Source organism: Alligator mississippiensis, chromosome 3 (genome assembly GCF_030867095.1).
Source record: "Alligator mississippiensis isolate rAllMis1 chromosome 3, rAllMis1, whole genome shotgun sequence".
NCBI classification, from domain to species: domain Eukaryota; kingdom Metazoa; phylum Chordata; order Crocodylia; family Alligatoridae; genus Alligator; species Alligator mississippiensis.
This window is the reverse complement of record NC_081826.1, coordinates 135,330,229-135,358,093: the sequence shown is the minus strand read 5'-3', so window position 1 is coordinate 135,358,093 and position 27,865 is coordinate 135,330,229. Positions and strand designations below refer to the sequence as shown.

At 43.6% G+C, this 27,865-nt stretch overlaps 1 protein-coding gene across 1 annotated transcript in view; it reads right to left on the bottom strand.

Moving 5' to 3' along the window:
• Positions 1–27,865, bottom strand: part of LOC106738140 (collagen alpha-2(IX) chain) — a 106,972-nt gene that overhangs the window by 65,374 nt on the left and 13,733 nt on the right. The gene's annotated exons all lie outside the window — the stretch shown is intronic.

Here is a 27,865-nt window from a genome sequence, read left to right as displayed (position 1 = left end):
ACTTACAGGCAGCCACAAGGTCGCCTCTCAACCTTCTCTTGCGGAGGCTGAAGAGGTCCAGGTGCCCTAGTCTCTCCTCATAGGGCTTGGCCTGCAAGCCCTTAACCATACGAGTGGCCCTTCTCTGGACCCTCTCCAGGTTATCCACATTCCTCTTGAAGTGCGGCGCCCAAAATTGCATGCAGTATTCCAACTGCGGTCTGACCAGCACCCAATAGAGGGGGAGTATCTCCTCCTTGGATCTATTCGTCATGCATCTGCTGATGCACGATAAAGTGCCATTAGCTTTTCTGATGACTTCGTCACACTGCCGACTCATGTTCATCTTGGAGTCCACTAGGACTCCAAGATCCCTTTCCGCTTCTGTGCCTCCAAGCAGGTCATTTCCTAGGCAGGTATGCTGGACATTTTTCCTCCCTAGGTGCAGCACTTTGCATTTCTCCTTGTTGAACTGCATTCTGTTGTTTTCCGCCCATATGTCCAACCTGTCCAGGTCTGCTTGTAGTTGTTCCCTGCCCTCCGGTGTGTCCACTTCTCCGCACAGTTTTGTGTCATCCGCAAACTTGGACAGAGTACACTTCACTCCCTCGTCCAAGTCGCTGATGAAGACATTGAAGAGTATCAGTCCACGGACCGAGCCCTGAGGGACCCCACTGCCCACACCCTTCCAGGTCGATACTGACCCATCCACTACAACCCTCTGGATACTCCTGACTACCCAATTCGCCACCCACCGGACTGTGCAGTCATCCAAGTCACAGCCTCTTAACTTGTTCACCAGTATGGGGTGGGATACCATGTCGAAGGCCTTCCTGAAGTCTAAGTAAACGATGTCAACCCCTACTCCTGCGTCCAGGTGTTTTGTAACCTGGTCAAAAAAATAGACTAGATTAGTCAGGCATGATCTACCTGCTACGAACCCGTGCTGGTTTCCCCTCAGCATAATTTTTCCTGCTGGGCTCTCGCAAATGTGAACCTTGATAATTTTTTCAAAGACCTTGCCTAGGATGGAGGTGAGACTGACTGGCCTATAGTTGCCTGGGTCCTCCTTCCTCCCCTTCTTGAAAATGAGGACCACATTGGCCCTTTTCCAGTCCTCCAGGACCTGGCCCATGCGCCATGAGTGTTCAAATATTCCCACCAGTGGCTGTGCAATGACGTCAGCCAGTGCCTTCAGCACCCTCGGATGGAGCTCATCCGGGCCTGCTGACTTAAATGCATCCAGTTCCTCCAAGTGCCTTTGCACCATCTCAGGGTCTACGCTTGGTAGTTTGGTGCCCTGCTGCTGCCTCTCTACAATCCCATTCAGAGACTTGTCTTGCCCCTCGCTTAGGAACACTGAGGCAAAGAACTCATTGAGGAGTTCAGCCTTGTCCCCCCTGTCTGTCACCAATTGCTTCTGCCCATTTAGTAGAGGTCCTATTCCACCCTGGGCCTTCCTTTTATTCCCTATATATCTAAAAAACAATTTTTTGTTATCCTTAACTTGGGATGCCCTCATGGACACTGCCTTTTACCCAGTGTAAACTGATGTACTGCCTTTTACACAGTTACTGTGTACACAGTACACAGTACACAGTTTACACAGTGTATACTGTGTACCCAGTGTAATCATTCACTGATTCCTTCCCCTTGCTCCTGGTGCCTTCCCCCTGCTGCCTGTCCTTCCTGCCACTCGCCTCCCTGTGCCTGCCTCCCCTCCCCCCCTGCAGCTCAAGTTATGGTTTACTCACTGAACCTTAAAATGTGGGGTGGAACTATATACAGGGTCACATATAGTGGGAACAACATGGTATGTTGCTCGTGTGTCATGTGACTTCTAAAAGTTATTTTTAATGCTTAATTGAGATGTAATCTAAACTAGGTAACAAAAAAAAAAGCCTCAGGGATTTATCCTCAGTGATTTATTTCATCCAGTTTTCGCCCATGGGCAAGAATATAAGATATGGGGGCTTGTATTTTAAATGTGAAGCAGTAAATGAGAATGTGCATGTGACATAGCATTTTCAGTTTCCTCTTGCCTGATTCATTTAGTTTTGACATACTGCCGTTTAACTTAGGATGACAGCTGTGTGAAAACTAGCACTTGCAAAACAAAAACCCAGCCTTAGACTTCAAAGAATATATCAAAGTACTTGTGTGAGTTGTCAAACAGAGGTAGCAAAATAAAAAGAGACATGTTGCTAATCCTTAATTTAAATTAACTATCCTGCCAATATCCATGGTGGAGGAAAATGTCCATGTCCATTTTGAAAAATATCATGTCATTTGTTTACAATTAAAACATTAGCAGCATTTGCAGCTATTTCTAGAAGAGCAGTAACTGCAGCACTAGTTTATAGGCAGTTATTTACATTTTCAGGGTCTAATCCTGACCAAGACACCTTCATTTTATTTTAGCAGGGACAGTATTTAAGACTAATTATTCCTGTCACTTTATTTACCATTTTTTGTACTTTCTTATGCAATTCCCTCTTCTCTGGTTTGACTCTCAGGAGTCAGAGATAATTTCATCACTACTATATATAAGACACTTCCATAGAATGAGACATTTACCACAGAGAAGGAATAGATCAAATACCAAACCTACCATTACAGTTCTATTTGGAGATACCCAGACCTTTTGAAGCAGTTAATGAGGGCATATCAAATTTTCATTTGTTTAACTTATTTTACAACAGGAAACTTTGCTACAGGAGATGTTGTCATGCACCTATAATAGACTTTAGCTATTTATATAATAATTATGTTCTACCTTTGATTTAAGCTATTGTCTATCTTAATGTGCTTTAATAAATAACTTATCTTTAACTGGGAATGAATTATTTGGAGAAGTCTAGGCTTCTGGATTTTTCTATTGCATTTATTCCAAATAGTACTGAATAAGTAGTGTTTCACCTTATGGCTATATTAAGGTTCAGAAAGAACACAGGTTCTTATCAGTTTACTAGAATGCATTATGTCAAAGGTGTTAAACTCACCCCACTCTCTGGGCTGGAGCTGGACCATGGGGCTTCTCATGGGACAGATCCAGACCTGGAGGTGGCAGGGCTATCTGTGGAGGCAGAGGGGTAAACAGTGGTGAACCAACTGATGTTGGGGAGTGGTGGTGCGATGAGTGGCGCTGTATTGGCACAGCCCTTGTACACTCCCCCCCCCCACTGTTAGTTATGTCAAATGGGGTCCTGTAGCCCTGGATTCTGCAGCAGGCCCCTTACCCTGCTAGTCCTGCTTCCAGATTCTCACCAGGAGCCTCATGGGCTGGAGGGAACAGTTCCATGGACCTTATATTTGATGTCACTTATCTATGTTATTCTCTACAAGAAAAGCCCTCTAGGACAAATCTATCCCTGGTGTAACAACACTGATTTCAGTTAAGTGACAGCAGGTATGAATTTGGCATATCAGCTTTTTCTGCTCATATATCTGCTAGGTTTTCTACCCTTATTATCTTGCTTCTATCTTTATGTGCTTCTTTACCTCTTTGGATACCTTTAAGAGTGTTATATATAAGTTGTTACATTGACCTGGGATGGCAGGAGGGAACAGCAGATGAGTAGGATAAAAAGGCTCTCTGAATAAACCAGCTTTATCATTCTATAAGTTTAACTCCTTGGTCTTTTGAGAATAGCACATGGTACCAGAAGAGCAGTGTGAAGAAAGCCAGAAACTGAAGCATCTCAGAATTCCAAAGGAGTTAAAGCTCTAGCAATACATCAGAAAACTGAAAGAAATTTAAGTAAAGACCTTCACCATATATATGATGGCCAGTGGAGCTACAGCAAAGGAAGATCTACTCAAGCTATTTTTTAAATATAGCAGGCCCAGAAGCTTTATCTCTTTATAATACCCTACAACTATCAGAAGCAGAACAGAAAAGCTATGGCACAGTAATAAAAAAGTTTGAGCAACATTGTATACCCAAACAAAATGAAACCTTTGAACGGTATAATGTCCACATGAGACAGCAGAAAGAATGTGAAACAATAGAGGAGTTTGTCAAAGACCTCAGATTGCTGAGCCAGACATACAATTTTGGAGACCTAAAAGAGTCCATGATCAGAGATCAACTGGTATTAGGTATAAGGGATACAAGCATCAGGAAAAGACTGCTAGAGAATCCTGAACTTAATTTGGAAAAGGCAGTTAGAATGTGCCAAGTGGCTGAGATAACAAATACCAGGCTGCAGAAGCTGAAGGAAAAAGCAGAACAATCTGAACTAGACAGGATTACAAATGCAAAAACCTAAAGCAACACACAAACAATACAGAAAGGAGGACCTCATGATGAAGCAGGCAAGCGGAGGTCAAAGAGAATTGCTTGAAGAAACAGTGGCCAGCTGCAGATGCTGTGAGGGTTCCCACAAACCCATGCAATGCCCTGTATTTGGTTAGTGCTGCAATAAATGTGAAAGATTCAATCACTTTGCAACACTTTGCAGAAAGGAGCAGGATCATCACACAGGAAACAGCAGGTGTGTGCTCTATGCAACAATGAAGAGGAAGAATCCCTTATTGGCAAGAACAATGCAAGAAAAGTTAATTCTTCTGAAGACTGGACAATCACCCTGAACACCAATGAATTAATGGTAACTTTTAAATTAGATACAGGGGCACAGGTCAATGTAATACCAGAATTCATTATTCAAAAAATGAAAACTAAGCCTGTGTGTTATGATAATAAGAAAGTGAAACTTAGAGCATATAATGGGAACATGATTGCAACCAAGGGTAATATAGTAAAAGTTCAGTTTGGAACAGTGCCAGGAAAGCTAGTGCCAATTTTCAGATGGCAAACATGTAAAACTCTAGGTTTGGTTAAAAGAATGAGGGACTTGAAAACAAGAAGATAGAAGAAGAGTTTCTGGGTTAGGGTCAGAGGGGACAGTAACAAGGGTGATGTCATGGTGGAGGTCTAGACCACCAGACCAGGAGGATGAGGGGGATGAGGCTTTCTTCAAAGAGCTAGAGGAAGTTTCCTGATCACAAGCTCTGGTTCTCATGGGAGACTTGAATCACCCTGACATCTGCTGGGAGGAGAGTACAGCAGGTGTAGGCAATCCAGGAAGTTTTTGGAGAGTGTTGGGGATAACTCCCTAGTACAAATGTTGAACAGAACAACTAGAGGCCATGCTCTTCTTGATCTGCTGCTCACAAACAGGGAAGACTCAGTGGGGAATGTAGAAGTAAATGGAAACTTGGGCAGCAGCAAACATGAAATGATTGCATTCAGGATCCTGAGAAAAGGAAAGAAGGATAGCAGTAGAGTAAGAACCCTAGACTTCAGAAAAGCAGACTTTGACTCAGGGAATTGATGGACAGAATCCCCTGGGATGCCAGTTTGAGGGGGAAAGGACTCCAGGAGAACTGGCTGTACTTTAAAGAAACCATAACGAGGGTGCAGTAACAAACCATCCTAATACACAGGAAGAGTAGTAAGCATGACAAAAGACCAGCGTTGCTTAGTAAGGAACTCTCCGGTGAGCTAAAGCATAAATTGGAAGCTTACAACAAGTGGAAACTTGGACAAATAACTAGGGAGGAGTATAAGAGTATTGCTTGGGTATGTCAGGATGAAATCAGGAAGTTCAAAGCACAATTGGAGTTGTCGCTAGCAAGGGATGTGAAAGGTAACAAGAAAGGTTTCTATAAGTATTTCAGCAACAAAAGGAAGATCAGGGAAAGTGTGGGTCCCTTACTGAATAGCAGAGGCAACCTAGTGACAGATGAGGAGGAAAAAGCTGAAGTACTTATTGCCTTTTTCACCTCTGCCTTTGCAGGGAAGGTCAGCTCCCAGGCTCTTGCCCCTGACTGCACAATTTGGAGAGAAGGTGAGCAGCCAACAGTGGTGAAAGAACAGGTTAGGGACTATTTAGAAAAGCTGGACATGCACACAAAGCTGGACACAATGCAATACACAACTTGAAGGTGCTGAGGGAGTTGGCTGATGTCATTGCAGAGCTGTTGGCCATTGCCTTTGAAAACTTGTGGTGATTGGGAGAGGTCCCGGATGATTGGAAAAGGGCAAATATAGTCCCCATCTTTAAGAAAGGGAAGAAGGAGGATCCAGAGAACTACAGATCGATCAGTCTCATCTCACTTGCTGGAAAAATCATGGATCAGGTCCTCAAGGAATCCTTTTCTAAGCATTTGGAGGAGAAGAAAATGATCAGGAACAGTCAGTATGGATTCACCAGGGGCAATTCATGCCTGACCAACTTAATTGCCTTCTATGATGAGATGACTGGCTCTGTGGATGTGGGAAGAATAGTGGACATGATATACCTTGACTTTAGCAAGGTTTTTGATACAGTCTCCCACAATGTCCTCACAAGAAAACTAAGGAAGTACATATTGGGTGAATGGACTGTAAAGTGGATAGAAAACTGGCTGGATCATCAAGCTCAGAGGGTAGTAATTGATGCTTCAATGTCTAGTTGGGAGCTGGTATCAAGTAGAGTAACCCAGGGGTCAGTCCTGGGGCTGGTTTTGTTCAACATCTTCATCAGCACCCCGAAAGATGGCATAGAGTGCACCCTCAGCAAGTTTGCAGATGACACCAAGCTGGGGGGAGTAGTAGACACACTGGAGGTTAAGGCTAGGATTTAGAGTGACCTAGACAATTCAGAGGATTGGACCAAAATTAATCTCATGAGGTTCAATAAGGACAAGCACAAAGTCCTTCACTTAGGATGGAACAATCCCATGGACCAGTACAGGCTGGGGACTCACTGGCTAATCAGGAGCTGTGCAGAAAAGGACCTGGGGTTACAGTGGACAACAAGCTGGATATGAGTCAACAGTGTGCCCTTGTTGCCAAGAAGGCTAATGGCATACTGGCCTGCATTAGCAGAAGTGTTGCCGGCAGATAGAGGGAAGTGATTATTCCCCTGTATTTGGCACTGGTGAGGCCACATCTGGACTACTGTGTCCAGTTTTGGGGCTCTGACTACAGAAAGGATGTGGACAAATTGCAAATAGTCCAGCAGAGGGCAACAAAAATGGTTATGGGGCTGGGACAAATGACTTATGAGAAAAGGCTGAGGGAACTGGGCTTATTTAGTCTGCAGAAGAGAAGACTAAGAGGGGATTTAATGGCAGCTTTCAACTACCTGAAGGGAAAGATGGGTTCAAAAGAGGATGAAGCTAGACTTTTCTCAGTGGTGGTAGATGACAAAACAAGGAGCAATTTTCTCAAGTTGCAGCAAGGGAAGTTTAGGTTAGATATTAGAAATAACTTTCTCACTAGGATGCTTGTAAAGTACTGTAACAGGTTACCCAGAGAGGTTGTGGAATCTCTGTCTTTGGAGGTTTTTAAGACCTGGCTAGACAAAGTCTTGGCTGAGATGATATAGGTCAGAATGGTCCTGCTTTGAGCAGAGGGTTGGACTAGGTGACCTCCAGAGGTCCCTTCCAACCCTAATTTTCTATGATTCTGTGATCCTAACTACCAAGCCATGAATTCTAATCATGAAAACAGAAATGTGCTACCTATGACTATTGCAGCATATTACTGACAAGCACTGATATATTGTATTTTACTAGTTGCTTCTGAAAAATGAAGAGTTTTCAATCTTCGGGGGGGAGGGGGGGGTTGGTATCTCAATTTGGGGGTGTTCAGAATGAAATGCCTCAAAGTGCTCATCTTCCACCCACAGTAAATTAGGCCCTTCTAAAGCATTTCAAGTTCCACAGCCATAAATGAAATACTCAGAATCATAAATTACTTCTGAGAACCTTAGCTCATTTGTTTTCCCCACTTTTGTCCCTGATCTTCAGACTGTTGGCAATTCTACTCCATAATATTTAATTTATGCACAATCCTAGTACTAGTACTGTGTATAATAACCACTGTGTGTTGTACTTGATGAAACAGAAAAAAGGCGTTAAGGTAGGGTCAGGAGTAGTGTTCTTATTGTAAGTCCTTGAAAAATTACAGTAATTTTTGCAAACCAAAAAAAAAAGCTTAAAGCTTTATTTTCCCAGGACATATGGATGAGTTATTTATAGCATGCTAACTGACTTAATTGAGAAAATTACAATGTTGAATTTTGCAGTCTAGTACAGTGTTTCCAGCTGTGAAATGGTGTTTGGGAGACTCCTGCTTGCCTTTTATGTTTTAGAGGCAGCAAATATTCCTCTTCTGTCATGCAGTGGCATATTAAATCCACAACATTTACTTTCAGTGTTTTGATTTCCATTGTGGCGGTTCAGTCAACAGCAGTGCTTTCTTCCAGCACTTCGAAGTAATGATACTTCAGTCACGCAAGAAATAGATTCAACTCTGTATTTCTGAGGTGGGTGGATGGGCAGAGGAAGAGTACTTTTAATGACTAATGGGTGTTGAGGGAAGGAAGAGGGAAGGAATATGTTTTTGATACACCCAAGCAAAAATCATAGAAATAAAATCTTGTCCACTTTATATTGAGTCTGTCTGTTCTCATGCAAAGCATCATGGAATGGTATCAACATGAGGCGTAAATTCAACATACAGAGCCATAAGCCAGTGATCTTCCTCCATAATTTGTGGTCTTCACACATCCTTGAGAATCTTGCCATGTCACATCCCATCCATTCAGTTGCATTGTCAAACCGTACTTGCTACTGCTACCCCCTTCTCCTGTCATGCTTCTTCTTTTCTATATTCCTTCCTCCCGCTTTCCTATGGGAGTTTTGGAGGTCCACTAGAACCAACACAAAATTATGGGCCAAATTCTGCCTGCCTTTCTCTAGGTATTCAGTGATGACAAAGACACAAATATTCTCTCCTTTCCAGTTCTCATGCAAGGGCCAGTCTGAGTTGCTGTTTTGTGTTCAGGGATCATTAGTATTGCTGCATCCACAATCTCCATTTACACCCTCCATTTAGGTGCATCCAGCACACAAAAGAGGGCAGAAAGGAGGCAATGCCATGATTTCTTTCCCTATGCGAGTGATTCCCAAATAGGGTGCCAGAGCAACCTAGGGTGTCACAAGACACTTTGAAGGGTGCCATGAGATGGTAGGAGATAAGCCCCATGCAAGGAGATAAGCAGGGATACACAGACTCAAGTTCACCCCTGCCTGACCATCTCCCTGCACCCACTGCATAACCCCTTTGCAAGGAAGTAAGCAGTAATCAGTTAGTTTTTTAAATGGAGTGCCACTCAATTCACAAAAGTTATGAATGGTGTCTTGAGTCTAAAAATATTCAGAAACTCTGTCTTATACCCTCTCTACCTCTCTCTCTCTCTCTCTCTCTAGGAGACTCCCTGGCAAAGTACAGACAGTCAAAAAGCCCAAAACTGAATCAATTCAATCTTTGCAGGTTAGTCAAAGCTGCATAGATGGAACCATTAAGCAACTAAACAGTCATTCACTTTTGGTTCCAGAAATGCACATGCTTTCAGTGGTCCAGGCCAGAAGCCAGAGGGTGCTAGAGTACATCTCCTGCTTAGCTGAAGCAGACAGCTTGGGCCAAGACTAGCCCACCCACCCTGCAACAGGGGTTTGCAGGGGAAGTGCAAAGCATCCTAGGATGCTGTGGGACTGTAAGTTAACTTGAATCTGGAGGGGATCTGGGAGAGAAGTTCAATAAACTGATTTAACTTATATCAGTTAAGTCTGATACTACATCCATTAAGGTTTATCTTAAACCAGTTTGGGTCATTTGAAAGCAGTTTATGTACACTGGACTTCTGTTGCATTACATATTTGAACCAGTTTCCAATCACTTACACTGGTTTATGTGTAGTTTCTGTCTCTAGACCCTATCAGGGTAATGCATAGCAATCTACATGCCATTTCTCTGTTCCTTGGGAGTGGCAGAAGGAATCTGTCGCAGGGCACCTCGGTGCCCCTGCTCCTATAGAGGAGAAACTGCCAGGGAGCGAGTGAGCGCACCCTGGCCTGACATAACGAGCCCAGCTGAGGCTTGCTCAGGTAATGAGCGCAGCTGCGGGTTGCCAGAGCAACCAAGGGGAACCAGCTGCCTGTAGGAGGCAGGGCCTGGCCCTTATAAAGCTCAGGGCTGAGGCCAGGCTGGCAGTTCTCTGCCAGCAGCCTGGGAGGCAGGAGCTCTGAGAGTGGGGAGTTGCAAGTACAGCTCATGATAGCCCTGGAGGCTTGAGCTATGGTACTATGGTTTAGCCAGGGAGCTTTAGGTTTGTGTTATAGCCAGGAGGCTCTAGTTTACGTTTGGCTCTGTATATTACACCTGGAGGCTTGGGTGAGGCTGTAGGGGTTGGAGGAGGCCTCAATCACAGGGACCCCAGAGAGTGTGGGGTGCCCTAGCGCCAGGAGGGCGCATTATTGTTCATAGTGCCAGGGAAGGCGCAGCTCGCACACCACTGCGCGAGCAGCTGGCGGCGAGGAGCGCGGCCAGTGGGTCGCGGGCACAACCCGTAGGTTGCGGACGGGGACCGAGACCCCGGATTGCGTGTGGGGGAACATAGCCCCCTGTATAGCGCCAGGGAAGGCGCAGCTCGCACACCACTGCGCGAGCAGCTGGCGGCGAGGAGCGCGGCCAGTGGGTCGCAGGCGCAACCCGTAGGTTGCGGACGGGGACCTAGACCCTGGATTGCGTGTGGGGGAGCATAGCCCCCGGCCCCAGGAAAGGGGTGGTATTACTGAGTAGCCCAGTGTGGGCACGGCGAGCCCCAGAGAGGGGGAATGCCCTTGAGTATTATTGAGCAGCCCAGTGCGGGCGCGGCGAGCCCCAGAGAGGGGGAACGCCATTGTGCTTTGTTGAGTAGCCCAGTGTGGGCGTGAGGGCATAGCAAGCCCGGCCGCAGGCTAGTGCGGCAATCCCCCTCAGACTGAGGCAGGGCGCTGCGGTTGCCCCTGAGAAGACAGGGAGTAGCAGTGCGGGGAGCCAGAGTCAGGGAGGGTATCCGTGCGGTTGGCTCATAGGACCGGAGGCCCGCTAGAGAGTCCCGGAGCGGAATCACACCGGCAGAGGAGGCCCAGAGTGGGCTATACGAGAGTCCCAGCAAGAGGCTGGGCACGAGACAGGGAGCCCAGAGTGGGCCACATGAGAGAGGAGGCCCGGGAAGCGGGCGTATAGACCAAACAACATCCATTACATCTGCGAGGCTTGGGGCATGGTATCAGGGGAGGTAGGAGCCACGCATAGCCCATAAGGCTAGGGCGCTTGGGTAGCGCCCATTGTACGGGGAGACCCAAGAGGGGTCCAGGAGCTGACAGGCCCGAGGAAACACAAGGCAGCCTCCCTATTATATATTCCATCAAGACGTGGTGGACGAGAATGGAGGGTGCCCTTGGGCCGGAGTAGCACGGTGAGAGGGCCTCAAGGAGATCATGGCCCTCCGCGAGGGCCCCGCCATGACATAATCTTTATACTTTCCATTGTTCTCACTTGTGCAGATGACTCTGGATGGTCTGCAGGAAAGCTGTCTGTCAGCATTCATCCCTTGCCATCCCCATTTTTTTCCCAGTGAAGCCATTCTCTATAAAAAGAACAAGAGGCTGCAACCGTAGCCTAAACCTGTCCATTCATAAACCACCTCATCCACCTGCTTCCAAAATGATTTCTGTTGGCCATGGGAGGTGTCATTGCTTTGAATCAGGAGACCTGCTATATTCAGCATACCTCCAATGAAGTCATGTAGCTATGCTGACTTACAAGAGGCATGCCTGCTGTTAGCTCAGTTCTTAAAAAAGAACAGTTTGCTTGTGATGGATGTAAGAATGCTCATGAATGCTTTCTAGGCCTGTTTCATTACTCTAGTTGATGTATGTGCTTCTTTAAATAATGTGGCTCTGAAAAGGAAATAATTCATTCAGAAAACCCACATTATTGGTAAGAACTCTCTTCCTCTCACTGGTAACTTAAATGATGTTATATGAGATGATAGGGGGAGGGGAGGGAGAGATGTTAAAAGGAAGTTAAGAGTGCAAAATGAAGTAGTCAAGTCATGAGATGCCAAAAAGTAAAGTTAACCAGACACTATTTTACTCTACCCTCTTTTGTGTTTGCATTATGATTTTGTGCCTTGGTAAATGACCACTGAGGGTTTTTTTTTTTAACAAAACAAAAAAAATTACTTAAAAAAAAAACAACCCCCACAGCTGGCATGTGACAGTCCCTAAAAATATAGTTGGGCATTGGGGCAGCAGGTTCATATATAACTGCAAGTTACACAAAATATCCTACAGCAGAGGTGGGCAAAATATGGTCAGTGGGCCAGATCCAGCCTGCTAGGCAACTTTGTCCAGCCCATGGACACCCACTGAAGTTGTACCCCACACAGCCCGTGCACCTCACTCCCAGTCTAATGCATGGGAGGGCCCAGGCTTGGCCAGCGTGCACAGCTTCTGGGTGGGTGTGGGAGCTGCTGCCACTGCTACAGCCACCACACACACACCCCACCATACACACACCCAGTGCCCCAACCACACCCTACACACTCCCCCACACACAATATACAAGAATAAGACTTTATTTTTGAGCTATTATGCAATGACCTTTATATACACTATGCAAACTCAAATAAAACAGAACTGTCAAGGGGCAGGGCTACCCTTGCAGCCCTCAAAAGCTCACCAGAACTCATTAAGCAGCCCTCCAGTTGAAATAATTGCCCACCCTGTCCTACAGCCTTTTTATTTCATAGATTTCATAGATTTCATAGACATTAGGGCTGCAAGGGACCTCGAAAGATCATCAAGTCCAGCCCCCTGCCCAAAGGGCAGGAAGTCAGCTGGGGTCATAGGATCCTAGCAAGATAAGCATCCAATTTTCTCCTGAAGGCATTCATTGTACATGCTTGAACCACCTCTGATGGCAGGCTGTTCCAGACCTTGGGGGCTCGGACAGTAAAGAAATTTTTCCTGATGTCCAGCCTGAATTGGTCTTGCAGTAGTTTGTAACCGTTCGACCTCGTCATCCCTTGGGGCGCTCTGGTGAACAAACATTCCCCCAGATACTGGTGGTCACCCCAGGTTCCTAATAACAATCTGCTGTCTCCATATCTTTTCTAAGGCCTGGCTTTTATCTTCTGCACATTTAAACCAGGTAACCTCCCCTGGCAAGTTGGGCAGATCAGAACCAGATGAAGTTCAACACTGAGAAGTGTGAAGTGCTCCATCTGGGGACAAACAATCCCCAACATACTTACAGGCTCAGTGGAGCCAAACTGACAAGCACCATGACTGAAAGGGACATAGGGGTAATAATAAATAGACCTTAGTAATAACATGAGCCATCAGTGTGATGCTGTAGCCAGCAGGGCAAACAATACTCTGTCATGCATCAACCAATACATCTCAAGCAAAACCAAGGAAGTGATTCTTTCACTTTACTCAGCATTGGTGAGACTGCAGCTGGAGTACTGCATCTGGTTCTGGGCACCGCACTTCAACAAGGACGTGGAAAAGCTTCAGAGGGTCCAGAGAAGAGCCACCCATATGATCAGAGACTTGCAAGGCAAGCCATATGAAGAAGGGCTGAGGGACTTGGGTATCTTCAGCCTAAAAAAAGAGAAGGTTGAGAGGGGACTTGGTAGCAGCTTACTGCTATATCAGGGGAATACATCAAGAGCTTGGCGAACAACTGTTCAACAGGGCAGGCACCCTTGGGGAAAACCAGGAATAATGGCCACAAACTCCTGGAAGACTGTTTCAGGCTTAACACTAGGAAAAACTTCTTCACAGTTAGGGTGTCCAGACTGTGGAACAAACTCCCTCCAGAGGTGGTGCAGTCACCTACCCTGGAAATCTTCAAAAAGAGACTGGACAGTCACCTCTCTGAGGTCACCTGACCCCAGTAGTCTTTCCTGCCTAGTGCAGGGGGCTGGACCTAATGATCCTGCAAGGTCCCTTCCAGCCCCTAACACTCTATGAATCTATATTATAGGTCTATTGAGCTGGTGTAATTTAGCTCAGCATAGAATTGCAAGTGACCCTCACTGTAAATGTAAATTCCCGTGTTCCACTAACTGTAAGAATTGCCTCTCCTATGGGTGGATGTGGAATTTTGAAAGGGTGGGGTGCATATGGTGAGGGGCATCATCACCTATAAAACAACATATATTTTTCTCCAGTTAGTAAAGCTTCCAGTTTATTTTTAATATGGTACGGGCCTGGGGCTGTGTTATTCACTTTAAGATAGAAGCAAAAACAAATATAACTTCACTGGAATGAGTCAAAAACAAACTGTAGGGCTGTGAAATGAGAGCTGCATTAGCAGGAGCAGTGAACAGACAGCTGAATGGAAAGGACAGCTTAATTGGTGGAACATTAAAATCATTAAAAAGAAGAGAGTATCATTAACATTTATGCAATGAAGAGTTTAGAAGGAATTAGGTAAATTATAACCAGCCATGAAGTCAGTTGACTCTCTCAGCACTGCCTGACTTGAAATGCTGCTGCCACTGCCAGGAAGTTGTTTTAAAACTATGGATGGACCAGGAAGCAAAGGGGGTGTAAGTGCACCAGTGCACTCCCCTGGATCCTCCCTTGACTCACTTACAGTATTGATTATAATACCTTTTGGAAATCCCATTGGAGTGAAATGCTACTATTGCTAAATGGGTGGCAAGTTTTTTGGTCCTTGGATAGGTATACAATTTTTTTCTGAGCAGCCTTTTTGAACTAGCCTTCCTGGACAAAATCATTTCTAAGCAAGCAAAAACAGGGTCCTGTCAGCACCCTTTTAAAACAGCTTTTGTGGAAACCTCAAGAAAAAACCATTAACAACCTTTAGAGCTCCGCTGACCCTGAAATGAAACTTTCTTGGGTTTATTGCTGCATAGCCTAACTTTTCTGTGGTGTTTTGTAGGAGATTATTTCTGTGCTGGTTATGATTTGAAAGAGCTGGCCTACAACCCAACCTCAATCAAATTGGAACAAGATGTCACCAAAGGTCCTTTGTCCCATGGTATGTACTTGGAAACAGTACTGCAAAATGTGGAGAGTTTTCTGGTGATTCAGTGAAACTGAAGTCAATTTCTATGGTCAGAAATTGCTGCGGGATCGTTTAATTGCGTTTCGGTTATTTTGCTGTGTGTGTATATATGTGTGTGTGTGAGAGAGACAGAGAGAAAGAGAGAGACAGCTGCATACTTTTAAGAGTCAAGAAAATTTTAAAATCTTGATTCATGGAAACAAGTGACAAATTTCTGCAAGTTATTGACAAAAAAATGAGAAAAAAATACTTCTCTTTGAAGTTAACAAAAAACAAATGGGATTGTGTCCCCAAAGGAAAAGTAGGAGTTTAGTTATGATGCATCCCCTCCCAAAAATCTTGCAAATTATACATACTGTACCCTCTGTTTATATAAATATGAATTACATGATTGTGTGTACAGGGTCATTTCCAGTTCACATGGAAATATAGTGCTGTTAGGCAGAGACTGTTGAGGGATAGACAGGATTAAAGATCTACCATTAACTCTTTTTAATGCTGTACATCAGCTACTGTTCTTTAAGTTGAGTGAAAAGGAAAAAGTGGGCCTAGTGTCATTCAGTCTTATCTAGAAACCTGGATTTCCCACAAAGTTAAAATGAGCATAATGAGCCCGGTACTTCCCTGTTTACATGGTATCTATACTATGAAGATTGGTACAGTGGTCACCATTTTACTTGCAGTCAGGCTGCTTGTAGAATCAAATTAACCTCTCTGCCTTTCAGAAACGGTCATCTTTATTAGTCAGGCTTGCTGTGGTTGATAGTAGAGTAGCGATAAATAGGAACATCGTAAGAACTTTAGATTTACATGGGAACTTGCTAGGTATAGTTTCATCATGAACTAGAAGTGTTGTCAAACTGGATTCTTTCTACTTGGTATATGATAACTAGTAATGAAGACTCTTCTGGTCAAATTGTGCATTTAAGTATACCTCCGAAATAGTACTGACAAAAGACAATTGCCCCCAGTGACACCTGGGGGCATAAGGGGCCATAAGGCTGAATTTGAAACCAGTAAATTTTCACAGATGTGCCTGAGGTCATAATTTGCTCTGCATCTTTATTTAATCTTTATGAGTGAAGCTTAGAATTTCACATCCATTAGCATCTGCTTACACATCAGTTAACCATTCACATGGAGTAAATGTCTGTTGTTAATTTTTTCTGATGCTGTCCTGATTAAACAGCAATCACTTTCATTCAGTCCCATTAGGCTAATTTGGTATTCTGGAATATTTCCCACTAACACTACTTCCAGATAAACTGAATGGACTGTATTCATAAACTATAAATTAATCACAGCAAACCAAAATAATAAATGGATTTTTTGTTTGTGGTGCATTATTTCATATGTTGGTTTAGATATGGAAATAATCCTGAAAATACTTACTGCCAGGCATTGCTTGCCAAAGTCAGTGAATCCTCATCCTATATTAAACATTACATTGGACCCTTGGTACATACATAATGTATGAATGAATATGTTTTGTTTTTTAATATTTTGATGGGGATTCTTCCTCAATAAAGATTTCCAAACCAGTGATGGCTGCAGTGAGTGGGTATGCAGTGGTTGATGGACCTGAATTGACTCTCCTGGATGCCTTACATGGTGTGCTCTTTAGCAGGCATTTGGGTATGTTCTCATGCAAAAGCTCTACAGAGATAACAAAGGCCAGCTTTTTAAAACGTATCTGTAAACTTTCTTTACCAGATTTTGCATGCATAAAATGTATACGTGTGTTTGAACTGAATATGCAGACGTGCAATTTTCTGCTTTGTATGCATGCCTGGTTTGCAGCCACAAAATTAAAGAGTGATTGGAGAATATGGCCCTGGTCCCTGGCAATCTCTTTCTTTCTTTACTGGTAGCAACTAAGTCTATTTAGTGCCCGATGCAGGAAACTTTATATATTAAATCGACCTTGCACCCAAACTGAATTGCTTAGCAAGTAATTTTAACCATTATGGATAAAATACATGAAGAGCAAAGTAAGATATACCTAGCAGTGGCCCCAAGTGGGGAAACATTGAGACAAACTGTCAGTGTAGTGCAACAGGAGTGTGAGAAAGGACTGTCATTTTGCTCCTATTGTTCTTTAGGAAACTAGTGCTGAAATAGCAGAATATACTAGAGGTGAAGCTAAGAAGAATAATTTGTCTGTTCCATAATATGCATAATCAGGTTGATTACAATCATAACCTATACTTCGTAATTCATATTTTGTATATCATAATTTTAAGTGGAAACTGAATTAAAAAACAATTGATTTATGAGGTATTTAAGGTGCCTGAAGATGCCAATATGCTGCTGGTGGGATTTTCAAAGTTCCTATTAAAATAGATGGGAATTCAGCACCTTGTTGCTTTTGTGAATTGCATTAGGATCTGGTACCTAAACATCTCAAATATGACACACTTGCCATGTATTTTGCTGTGTCCTGAGAACGCCTATTCTCCCCAAATTGAAAAAGCATGAGCAGTTTTAGTAAATTAAACAGTTTATGATGTAATTTTCAATGCCACTATCAGAGAGAGATTCCATTTTTATAAATAACATAATCACTGGGAATGAATATTAGTTTAAATATTAATAAAGCCATAAATGCCTATTATAGTTATTGCTGACAAAAATTGCCTAAGATTCGTATAATTTTTCCCCCCATAAAATAAGTTCTCATTTATACACAAGTGACAGGAATGAAAGCATGAAGTAAAGTGTTTATATATTTATGCTTTTAAAATTTGTGGTATGAGTGGGGATTGTAGCTAATTCTTAGCTAACATTAAAGTTAGCTTCCCATTTTAAGAAACAACAAATCAAGTCCAGGGTCTTGGAATGTTCCCTACCACATTTCTGCATAGAGATTTTCTAGGAAATTTAGTAACTTTGGCAAAGGGAAAAAATATACATATATTTTGTTTTGTTGGCCTTAGTTGAGGAGAGGCACTTTCTAATATTTTTGGCTTCCAGGGGAGATACCTAAAGAAGGTTTACAAAAATAAACAAGCAAATGGGAAATACACTGTGCAAGTGGGGTGCATGCTATTTAGACAGAGTTGCAGACAATTGCATGTGCCTAGCTTTGCCACCATGTGGATTTCAACAGAGCTGCTTATCGTAGGAAAGTTAACTGCGTGTACTTGTAACAAGACTGGGACTTTAATCAGGCAGTATGATGTTGAATGCTGAAAGATTATATAGAAGCTGGAAACTAAGGCCCGGTACAGACATTCAGTTTCTACTGGAAGAATTGCTTTTCTCCTGGTAGAAACCAAAACAAAAGAGACAATCAGGCTTTTTCTCCTAGAGCAAAAGTGCAAAAACTTATAAATAAATACAAGTAAAAAATAGTTTGGCAACATCCAGGGTTAAATCCCTGCCTGGAGAGTTTCTCCTGAAAGACTGAATGTCTATACATTTTCCCCTGGATTAACTCCTGGAGATCAGCAAGGGTGAAGCCAGGGGAAAGGCCCCCTGCCTTCCCAAGATTAGGGTCATAGAATTATAGAATCATAGAAGTTAGGGTTGGAAGAGACCTCAGGAGGTAATTTAGTCCAACCCCCTGCTCAAAGCAGGACCATCCCCAACTTGATCATCCCAGCCAAAGCTTTGTCTAGCCAGATCTTAAAAACTTCCAAGGATGAAGCTTCCACCACCTCTCTGGGTAACCTGTTTCAGTTTTTTACTACCCTCCTGGTAAGAAAATTCTTCCTAATATCTAACCTAAATTTCCCTTGTTGTAACTTGAAACCATGGTTCCTTGTTCTGTCATCTGCCAACAATGAGAACAGTTTAGTTCCATCCTCTTTGAACTCCCTTTCAGGTAGTTAAAGGCTGCTATTAAGTCCCTTCTCAGTCTCTTCTTCTCTAGACTAAATAAGCCCAGTTCCCTCAGTCCTCTCATCATTGTTGTTGCCCTCTGCTGGACTCTCTCCCATTTGTCCACATCCTTTCTGTAGTGGGGAGCCCAAAACTGAACACAGTACTCCAGATGTGGCCTCACCAGTGCTGAATAGAGGGGAATAATCACTTTCTGACCTTATGGCAACACCCTTACCAATGCATCCCAGTATGCTGTTAGCCTTTTTGGCAACAAGGGCACACTGTTGGCTCATATTCTTCTTATTGTTCACTGTAACCCCCAGGTCCTTTTCTGCAGAGCTGCTGCCCAGCCAGTCAACCCCCAGCCTGTACTGGTGCACAGGATTCTTCCATCCTAAGTGCAGGACTTTGTATTTGTCCTTATTGAACCTCATGAGATTTCTTTTGCCCCCATTCTCCAATTAGTCTTGGTCACTCTAAATCCTTGCCCAGCCCTCCAGTGTATCTACTACTCCCCACAGCTTGGTGTCATCTGCAAACTTGCTTAGGGTACACAGTCTATGCCATCTTCCAGGTCATTGATTAAGACATTGAACAAAACTGGGTCACCCTGGTCTTGAGAAGGCAGGAGGGACAACTGCTTCCCCTCTGCACCTCCCTCTGCCCCCTCCACCCCATAGGCTGGGAGGTGAGGAGAAACAGCAGCCACCACTCCCTGCCTCTTTCCTAACCTGGCAGACTGGACAGCAGCTGGGTATGGGGTCCAAGAAAGTCTCCCTAATCTGGCTCCAGCTGACTCCTTCTTGTCACCATGCCGCCATGCAGCTAGGCACTCAGCGAGAAGATTTAAAAGCTATTGGCTGGGAATGGCACTCAGGAACTCTGCTTCCATCCACTGGCTTTTAAATCGCTATGCTGCCTCTCATTTTAGCACTGGGGAATCCAGAAACAGGCAGCTGGGATGGGTAAAGGCTCCATCCACCTATCTTCCAGCCCCACTCAGCTGAGTGGTGGGTGGGAGGAGAGTGGGGGGGGGGGGTGGCAAAAGGAATCTGTCCAGCCCCTCCAGCTTTCCCTTGCCATCCATGACACTCAGCTGACCCAGAGCAGCACAGGGTTCAGGATCCTTGCCACCGCAACAAAATGCTCCCACCTTGCCCTGTACTGCTCTGGATCAGCCTGGAGCAGCTTGAGGCGAGGCAGGTGGCCAGAGCCTTGCTACAGTGGCTGAGTTCTCTCCGACTCTCCCTGCACTCCTCCAGGTCTGCCCCGAGCGCAAGGAGTGGGGCTGTTCTCCTGTGGGGAGTGTTCCCACCACAGATGATTGGTGGGAGGGGGTGGGGCAGGGGGCATTCTCATGCCGTGGGAACCATACCCAGCTGTCTATGGCAGCTCCTGCTTAGTTAAAAAGCTTCTGCTTTGATTATTGCTGTGACTTCATTAGTTGCTCCACTGAATTCCATTTGACTTGTTCACAACTTGAATTACAAAAGTTCTTGGAAACTGTTGCCATTGCTGTAATTGGATTTTACAGCTTTGATAGTTTGCCTATAGTAACTGGACCTCACTAGTGAAATTGTAACATATAGCAGATGAGGTTGTTTGTAAAGGAAATGGTTGAGCAAGGGGAATGCAACACCTGCTGGTTCAATCTCTGTTGCTACATTATTGCATTTATTGCTGTTTGACTAATTTTAAATTATTGGCAACAGAGCATGTACACATATATTTATACATATACAGGAAACTTCAGGGACATGACACTAGTCTTACAATCTGCTTCATGTGCTGCTGTTATATGAAATATCTTTGGATACTCCCTGTGAAGCCAAATGATGCTTGTAAAGATCTACTAAAATAGCTTCTCTTTGAAGAACTGTGGTGGTGGCAGCATCTAATCGAAACCTGAATACTTAAAAAAAACAAACCCCAACATCCACAAACAAAGAAAAGCTTGGACCAGAAATAAACCCATATGGCAGCATCCTGTTGCAGCTTAACTCTGTTATGGGAGAGAGAGTACCCTAGTGGTTAAGGCACTAGTTGGTGATTCACACAATGTGAATTCAATTCTCAGTTGTGCCATGGTCTTCCTGTGTGACCTTGAGCAACTCCTTTAATCTCTGTGCTTCATTCTCCATTTGCAAAATAAAGACAATGTTCCTTCTGTACCTCAAAAGGCATGGTCCTACTTTGAGCAGAGGGCTGGACTAGATGATCTCCTGAAGTCCCTTCCAGCCCTAATTTTCTATGACTCTATGTGGTGAGGATAAGTTATTTAGTGGTTCATCAGTACTATAGTAATAAATACTACTCTTATCCTTAAAATATAGCAGCAGAGTGAACCTAACTGAAAGACAGTAAGCTGGATCCTTTTATGTCTTAGGGGACATCAAGGCTGCCTATACATGTGTTGGGGAGGTGGGGGTGGGGATTTTAATTAGAGTAGTTCCCAGGAAGCTGTTCTAATTGAAATTCCACAGCATCACATGCATTAAGCCACAGGGCATTTAAAAATAGCCACAGGATGCTTTATCTGAGCCTTATTCCCTGAGGTTTAGTTAAAGCACCCCATGGCCATTGTAAAATGCACAGGGGTTTAATAAACGTGATGCTGCAGAGATGCTGCAGCACTGTAATCAGAACATGGAGCAGACTTGATTAATCAAGTCTGCTCCAATGCAGTCAAATTAAAATGCCAAGGAGCATGTGTATAGGCTGCCCATAGACCAGTTTGCTGATTAGTTGATTAGTAGCATTTGTGCAATTCCACAAAGGATAAGATGTTTACATAATAGGTGTACTGAGGGCATAATGCAATCTTTGGTAGTTTTACTAGGAGTGAAGACTGAGAAGAAAGGGATACAGGTTGATTTTGAAGGCTAGACTGAGGCCCCTGCTACATGTTACATATATTATGCAATTCTCTGGTTAATTGTGCAATAAAGTTTAGACCAGCCACACATGCAAAGCAAGACCAACCACAAGTGCAAAGTAATTATTGCATAATTAACTTGTTAGATCAGCTACACATGCAAAGTAATTATCACACAATAAAAATGACTATCCTGATATAAAAAGATCTAATCAGCTATAAATTTAGTGCTTGAAAATGTGTAACAACTCTATAGCTGGTTTCTATCCAGCTTTAATTTGAATGTGTAGTAGGGCACTAAGTTTATAGAACTTATAAACAGAGTAACAAAACCTTTGTGTGTGTACAGGGGAAGTGGGAGAATGGCATGGAAGCTAGTGATGCTGATTTAATAATCACTTTTCAGGGTAGTTTGAACTGCATTTAAAGTTTTAAATAATTGTCAGCTGTGAAATTAAAGGAGACTACAGTAAACATTTTCTTCTGATAGTAGTTTTTTTCTGTATTGAAATTAACTGCATTCAAGCAAGAAGTCAGGAATACTCACCTGAATAAAGGTATGTAGGTTCAGGCCATGTTGTTGTTGTTGTTTAAAACCTAAACCTTTCAGTTGTGGGTTGTTTTTTTTTTTTTTTTTTTTACTGCTTTGGTTTCCTCTTTGCAAGGGTTCCCATTCACTAATGGTGGGCACTGTGAGGCTGCACCAAATAAGTGGCCTTTCAAGGGCCTTAGATCTCATTCTAGGTAGCCATCCTGTTCACATACAAATTTGCCCTACCTAGTTGAATTGTCTCTGATGGCTGCAGTGTTAGTGCTTTATGATCAATGTAGGAAAACAAAGGTTCTACATGTAAACCTCTTGCTGGTGTGATCAGCTTCTGGGCTAGCTTTTTGAAGACCAGTAGATACAACAATAATGATTTATTTAATAGAAAACATTTCTAATTTGAATGGGAAAATCTTTAATGCAAGGAATATATGGTGCCTAGTACAGTTTAGACCATGATGCCTAATTTGGCTTGTTGGTCCTATCATGATATAACCGATAATCATGAATAAATGACAGTTGTGGCGTAATACTAAGAGGGACCATTTAACTATCAGATTCAATTATCCTTCTGCACTGTTTTTGTTATTAGTACTTAAATTAAATAGATCTGCAAACAGGCTGCTAATAACAATGTACCATTCAAGTGTCATAAGAAAGTGCAGCTGGAAGGGACCTCATGAGGTCATCTAGTCCAGCCCCCTGCTCAAGGCAGGATTGTCCCTGACTAAGCCATCCTAGCCAAGAGTCTGTCCAACCTATTCCTGGAAATGTCCAGGGATGGAAATTCCACAGGTAGCCTGTTCCAATGCCTGACTACACTCAATCAGCAAGTTCTTCCTAATCTCTAACCTAAATTTCCTCCGCTGAAGGTTGAGCTGATTGCTTCTAGACTTCTACCCTGCAGGCGTAGAGAAAAAGTCATCCCCATGATCTTTACAATCACCCTTCAGGTATTTGAAAACTGTTATCAAATCCCTCCTCAGTTTTCTCTTCTCCAAACTAAATAACCCTAGTTCTTTCATCTTTTCTTCATGTCATGCTTCCCACGCCTCTGATCCTTTTTGTTGCTTTCCAGTGTTCACATCTTTCCTGAAGTGTGGGACTGAAACCTGGACACACTACTCCACATGAAGTCTCAGTAGTACTGAATAAAACATAAGAATAATTTTTCTTGATTTGCAAGTGATGCTCCTGTTAATAGAACCCAGTGTGCTGTAGATGTTTTTGGCAGTAACAGCCAATTCTTGGCTCATATTCATGGTATGGTCCACTGTAATCTCCAGATGCTTCTCTGCAGTACTGCACCTAGACATTTATTCCCCAGTCTCTGTTCATGCAATCATTCTCTCCCAACTTCAGGACTTTATATTTGTCCTTGTTGAATTTCATCATATTGATTTTTGGACCATTTCGCCATTTTGACCAGGTCATTCTGCATCCTAGCCCTACCCTGTACAGTGTCTGCAACTCCACCCAACTCGGAATCATCTGCAGATTTACTAAGCTTGCAGTCAATCATAATCATATCATCCAAATCACTAATGAAGATATTAAGCAATACAAGAGCCAGGACAGCTCCCTGGAGAACACTTCTTGATATTTCCTCCCAACTAGACATTGAGACATTGATGGCTGTTGTTGAGCATAATGATCCAACCAGTTTTGTATCCACTTTAAAGTACTTTTATCTAGTCTGAATTTCCTTAACTTGTTAATCTGAATGTCATGGGAGATGGTGTCAAAAGCCTTGCTAAAGTAAAGGTACATCACATCTATTGCTTTCCCACAACCCACAGAGCCTGTCACCTTTTCATAGAAGGAAATCTGGTTAGTCAGACATGACTTGATCTTGGTGAATCCATGCTAGCTGTTCCTGATTACATTTTTCTCCCATGGGACTTTGAAATAGATTCCTGTAGGACCTGCTCCAAGCCTTTTCCAGGTATGGGGGTCAGGCTGACTGGTCTGTATTTTTTGGATCCCCTTTTCTCAGCTTTCTTAGAGATGGTTGGTGTATTTTCCAATCATCCAGGACCTCTCCCAATCTCTGTGGCCCTGAAATTACATCAGCCAATTTCTCCAGTACCCTTGGGTCTGTTCCATCTAGCCCTGACAACCTGAAAGCTTCTAGCTTCTCTAAATAATCCCTAACATGTTCTTCCGCTACCCTAGTGTTTGTCTCCTTCCCTACCTTTGCTGCCAACTGTGTTCATCATCTAGTGGCTGACCTTATTCACGAAGACTGAAGTAAAAAAGGCATTAAATACTTCAGCTTCCTCTGTATCATCCATAACTAGATAGCCTTCTGCATTCCGTAAAGGGCTTATGGTTTCTTTGCTCTTTCTCTTACTTTTGACATACTATAATCCCTTTTTTATCATTTTTTATGTCCCTTGCCAGTTGTATCTCCAAATTGTGCCTTAATCTTCTTAATTTTCTCTCCGTATGCCCATGCAATGCTATTATACTCTTCCCTAGTAATATGACCAAGTTTCCCCTTACTATAGAAATCCTTAGTTTCAACTTGTTGAAAAGATTTCTGTCTAGCCAAGACAGTATCCTGTTGTACTTCTCTTATCCATTCACTTCATTATAAAAAGCTGTTCTATAGCATCATATAGCAAAAACCAGATCATTAGTTGATGGGCTGCCCTCATATTCCATTAATTTCAATCAACTGGCAATGCTATTCTTTACAGAGCATGGTGTATGTGCCATGGAGTTCTTTGATGACTGCTCATTACATTCACTAATTTATTTTGTTGTAAATGGAAGGAAAGAAGACTTGCCAAAAGCTGTTGTACAGTTTTAAAAAGTGAAATCAGTTTCTCTATCATTTGAAGTGTGGGAAATGAATAAAGTTTTTTTTTCTTGCCCTAATAGAAGACAGATGTAACACTTTATGTTTAAACTAACAAAGTCATGTACTCTAGTTTCTCCACTTATGAATCAGTCTGGTCCAGCCACTGTAAGGTTCCTTGAAGACCGGGGCTTTTTCATTTCCTTTTATAATTAATTAGCAGCTGCCTCCATCTCTCCAAAGCCTAGAAACAAAGACAGTGTAAGGAACTAGAATTACTGTAGGATAGAGTCTAACTTAGAATGATTTCCCTTACAAGTTTAATTTTATGTTTCCACTCCAAAGAAAGGTGCTGCTGTATAATCACAAAAGCCAGCCAAACCCCTTGGTAACCTTTCGCAATGAGTGATGTTATTTTTGATCTATGCCAGCATGGATTACAGCTCAAGAGAAGCAATACTGTTAAACTCTAAGAGCACAAATAGTGACTAGTTCAGACCCCAGTTCTGCAGGCACCATGCTTACAGGAGTAGTTTTACCCTGTGCAACTACTCCCACTGATTTTCAATGGTGGTAGCTGTATGAGCAAGGACTGTACTTGAAAGATGGTTTTCAGGAGCTGCCCATCATTTGTTTTTCCCTCATAATGCATTGTTTTGAAATATTCCTCATATTGTTGTATATTCGTAGGCTGGGCACTCCACTAAAGATGGGCTTTGTTGAATTTTGGGTAAATTATTGCATAATATCTAGATATGTGTAGACACCTCACAGATGCACTGAAATTGGCCTCAGTCTTGAACCTATATTGACTACTAAGTGTAGTGTTATTGAAATCAGTAGTGCTGCTACTGGTAACTGTGTGGGCGGGGTCAGGCCCCGGGCCCTTTTCGTTGCTCTGCACGCGGGCTGTGGCCGGCAGCCCGGGCAGGCCGGGTCGGAGAGGGAGGTCGCCGAGCTAGAATTAGGCACAGACACGTAACGGTTGATTTTAAGATTGTTTACTTACACCGAGATGGTCGCGGTGCAGGCTGAGAACTTGCTTGAGTTGCGGTTACAACAGAAAACACGAACACACGTGGAGTTTGCTAGGCTCCACACAGACAGAACACGAACAATCACGTGGAGTTTGGTAGGCTCCACACAGACAGAACTCCGGATGTCCAGGACAAGTGCGCATAAAACTCATCGGTACGTCTTATAGTAGGCTCAATTCGAAGACGGGAAGAGGTGAGCGGTGGATCAGGCCACCAAACTCCTCTGGGCAACACACAGGGTTTCTATTACCCTGCCGCGCACACCCAGAGTCCCCACGAGATGGATGTGGAGTCCTCTTCGGCTTGGGTGGAAACTGCTCAAGCCTCTTATACAGCTAGCAGGCCAATCGCTAGCCACCACGTGTGAATAATTTAGCACTAGCCAATTGCGGGGCATGAATTTGCATGCGAAGAGCGGGAACTCCTTTGCACCGTGCATTTCTGTGTTGCAAAGGAAATGCACCCTGCAAAGACAGCTGCAAAGTGGCGGGAACTCTCCTTTGCACGCAGGTTCTCTGTGCAGCAGAACTCCTCCGTGCAATGAAGCTGTAAACCCACGGGGATAATTAGAGTGCCGAAGCACACACAAAAAAATCAGACCTTTGGGTCATGACAGTAACAAGTGCTATTCTTTATGGTGAGTATATGCAGGCTCTGGCCTTAAGAAAAAAAATGGATGAAGCAGTGTTAAAGCTGGAGTGATTTTTTTTGCTACGTTTATACTGTTACCAGCTTGTCCACACATGACAGTTAGAACATAACAGCTGCTACTCTTTTGAAATGTTCCCCTTTAGAAGTGGCTCCAAATATACATGTATCCATAAATGTAAGGGTTTGTTGTACTGCGAGGCTAAGGACAGACATTACACAAACCAGTTTAAGTGATCAGAAACTGGTTTAAACCTGTAACAGAATAGATGTTAAGTGCACATAAACCAGGTTGAAAATGGCTGAAACCAATTTGAGATAAACCTGGTTGAATGTAGTATCAGACTTAACTAATTTGGGTCAAACCAGTTATTGCAATGTGTGTCTCAGACCCCTTGCTGGTTTAGGTTAAACCAGACCCCCAGCATCCTGGCATGTTCTTTGGGCTGGGCGGGGCTCTCTGCTCCACAGCAGGGCTGGCCCCTCCTCTCTGCTCCCTGGCTGCAGCTCTGGCACAGACTGTGTTGCTCCCCCACTCCCACTCCCTGCTAAGCAGGAATTCTCTCCTCCCCTCTGCCTTGTGGAGAGGTGTCTGTGTATTAGCTAGCAGACCACATGCTGGCTATGGTCCCTGCAGAATCAATATAATCAAGAGACAGAATCAACAGGTAGCTGGTAATGTCCCTCTGTTTTCTTAATGGGGTGATAAACACGGAGTTAGCAGGTGATAAACACTGTTATCAGTTCCTTACTGGACTAATCAGAGCATCTTGCTGGGGCCTGGCCATGCCCCCTCTCAGATTAGTGCTGTGGAAGGGATGGGAGGGCTGCTCTAGTGCCCCCCAGCTTCTAGCCTGAGCCACTGCAGGCATGCCCCTGTATTTCTGGGATGTCTGTGCAGTTACAAACTGGTTCAGCCTAGCCAGGTAAGACTAACCTGCAATGATTGAATCAATTCAGGCTCAGGCTCTTTGAATGTCTGTCCCTAGTCCAAAAGAGCAGTCAAACAATACAAAGTAGCTGTATCCACAGAGCATTGCCACCAGGAAAATCAAGGTTTAATCCATGTCCCTGGATAAGCTACCTAGCTCAAGCTTTAAGGGTGCCTGTAGACTTTTAGGCAGCCTGTCAGGGAGGTGCTCTAACTCAGTGGTTCTCAACCTTCTTTGTACCAGGACCCATTTGTAAACATTGATGGCTAGTCCAGACCCAATACCCCTCACTC